Raw genomic sequence first — 2781 nt, forward strand, 5'->3', positions numbered from 1 at the left:
CTCCCAGGCACACTGCCCACGGCTGCGGAGGTACCGCTTGGGCTGGAGGCGAGCAGGGTCACCCGCGACTCTCCGCTGCCTCCAGTGCCCATGGAAAACTTTCCAGCACCCTTCCATTGATGTTTTTGTTCTGCTTATAAGAACCGCGCGCTAACAGATCGTGCTACTGGAGCGATGTTTTTGTTCTGCTTTCCCTCTCCCTCCCTATAAAAACCCCTGACTGCACTGAGATGCTAAGACGGGCTTTGGACCAGAGTCTACCATCTTCTCAAGTGACTAGCACTTAAATAAACCTCTTTCCTTTTTCAACAGCACCTGCCTCATGAGTTTGGCTTTTAGATGAACTTTGGTTTGGGTTACAGTTTTGGCAAGCCAGCCAAGAACAAGCAGGAGTCCCAGTAAGTTCCTGGACTTGAGAGGGAGTTTCCAAGACTGCCCGTGGCTGACGGACGCTTCGGAGTCCCTGGTGATTTTACTCGGGGCCTGTCTTTCACTCTTTCTTGGTATTGACTGCCTGCTACATCCAGTTGGGGGAAGGAATGGGTTGTTTGTGGGTTGATGAGCCCAAACTGGGTAAAGTCCCTAGTGTACATGACTAGGAGCCCTAGTCCTGCTTCTTGGGATTCCATTGGAATCAGTAGGCGCAGCTCAGCAGTCGGCACTGCTCAGTGACTAAGAAAAATCCCGGTTCCTCTGTGTGGGTTTTGGTTGGAACACTCTTTTGGTTTTGGTGTATGGATTTGGGGGCTATTGTTTGCTTTTATTATTGCCTAAATCTTGTGGGTGTCTTAATAGTTGTGTTTTTAATTTGTGATATTATCACTTAGAGAAATTTGCATAGAAATCATATTGCTATATAGTTGCTTGCTCCTTCCTGTTTGTCTAATTGTTATTTTATATGTAACCCTTGACTCTTACGCATGTGGGGGAGGGGGCTTGGCATCAGTACCCAGTGGTAGCCCATTCTGGCCAATTGGTCCAACTATGTTGATGAGCCAATGACAAGAAAAAGATGAACTTTTATTGTAGCACAGAATTGTCTTGCCAAAGGTCTAGTAAATAGAATAAGGTCATTTATATGCAAGTTTACATGTTGTTACAGCATAAGAATTCTACTCAGCAAGATCTAAATTGATAGTTCAAAGAGGGGGAAAGGGTCTCACTCCCTTCCCACACAGTAAAACTCAAAAAGAAAACAGTGAGGAAATAAGTCTTTTAAACACCCTAAATCCTCCTCCTGGAGACCCAGGAGCTGCTGTGGCCTGGGGAACAATGTGGAAATTAATGCCACCTCAAAACTCTGTAATGGCTGTGGAAGCATCAGGAGCCACTGTCCCACCTCAATGTAAGAGAAAAATGTGGTACTTTTAAATTCAAGTGGCAGAGCCTGATATCTCCCCCTGCCTCTTCTCCAGCCTCCTTAGAAATTGCCAACGACCCCAGCTCACTTTTGAGAACATTAAAAAAAAAAAAAAAGATACAGTAAAAAAAAAACAGTACAGTAATCACCAAGAATCCAAACGGGTAATTTAAGTTTAATTGATGTCTTTTACAGATATTAACATAAAATATGTTTGTTTGGCCTGTGTTTACAAAAAAGAATTTATGTTATTTTGTTATGTGTCTTAAAAAATGAAAGTGTATTTGCCAATAGAAAAAAAACTGTTTCTGAAAGGTATGAAATATATTCATAAATTGCAAATCTAAAGAATGCTAATTACTTAATTTTAGTTGTCACTAAAAATTAAGGTTTCTAAGAATTAACAATTCTAATTAAGTTGGGAAAAAGCATATGGTTTTGGTAATATAGAATTGAAAGTAGGTTGTTCTGAGGTTGGTTATTTATTTTTTAATATATTTTTATTGTTTTCAGAGAGGAAGGGAGAGGGAGAGAAAGATAGAAACATCAGTGATGAAAGAGTCATACTGGGGATTGAGCCCACAACCTGAGTATGTGCCCTGACCAGGAATCAAACTGTGATTAGATCGATGCTCAACCACTGAGCCATGGCAGTTGGAGATAAAGTTGGTTATTTCTAAATGAGTTTAAAAGAAACAAATTAAGGGAGACTAAGAAAGCTGCAGAAGGATTGTGTGAGTTGTTAAGGGTTTGTGTGCGTTTCAGAGGGTTTGTGCAAGTTGCAGAATTGTGTAGAGGAAAGAAGCAAAAGAGAAAGAACTGAGGACATGAACAAAAAGGTGATAAAGGATAAAAGAAAGGGACAGAGATATTACAGGAAGAAAAGACATTGGCGGAGGAATACTTAAAATTGGAAATGGTGGGGGGGGAGGAAATAAGAAAGAGAGGGTTTCAAGATGGTAGTGGAGTAGGTGGATCTTCCTTGTACCTCCTCCCAGAACCAAACTGGAAGTAAAAATAATTGGGTAACATTCACTCTGAATTACCAACTGAAGACTTGCTGAAGAGGAGACGTTTAACAAGAAAGGGCAGAAACCACCTCAAAACTGGTGGGAAGGGTGGGGTCTTCAGAAGGCCTGGCCCAGCTCCCATGGGCAGCAGGCTGAGGATGAGGAGAGATATCTCAGTTTCAGGGGTGTTTCCCTGAAAGGAGCAAGGCCTGGACTCCAGGCTGGGCTCCCCAGCTCGGAGTACCAGAGCCAAGAACAGCAGCCCATGCAGCATCCAGCCAGGAAAGGGGGCAGGGCTTCTATCTCTAGGGAGAGAAGGAGTCTGTTGGAGATAAAGCCACCTGAAAAAACGACAGAGCATGGGATTTTTGTTTGTAGCAACTCACCTGAGGCTTCAGTGGAGGGGGAGGG

The sequence above is a fragment of the Myotis davidii genome, unplaced genomic scaffold (assembly GCF_000327345.1).
Source record: "Myotis davidii unplaced genomic scaffold, ASM32734v1 scaffold495, whole genome shotgun sequence".
Taxonomy (NCBI): Eukaryota; Metazoa; Chordata; class Mammalia; order Chiroptera; family Vespertilionidae; genus Myotis; species Myotis davidii.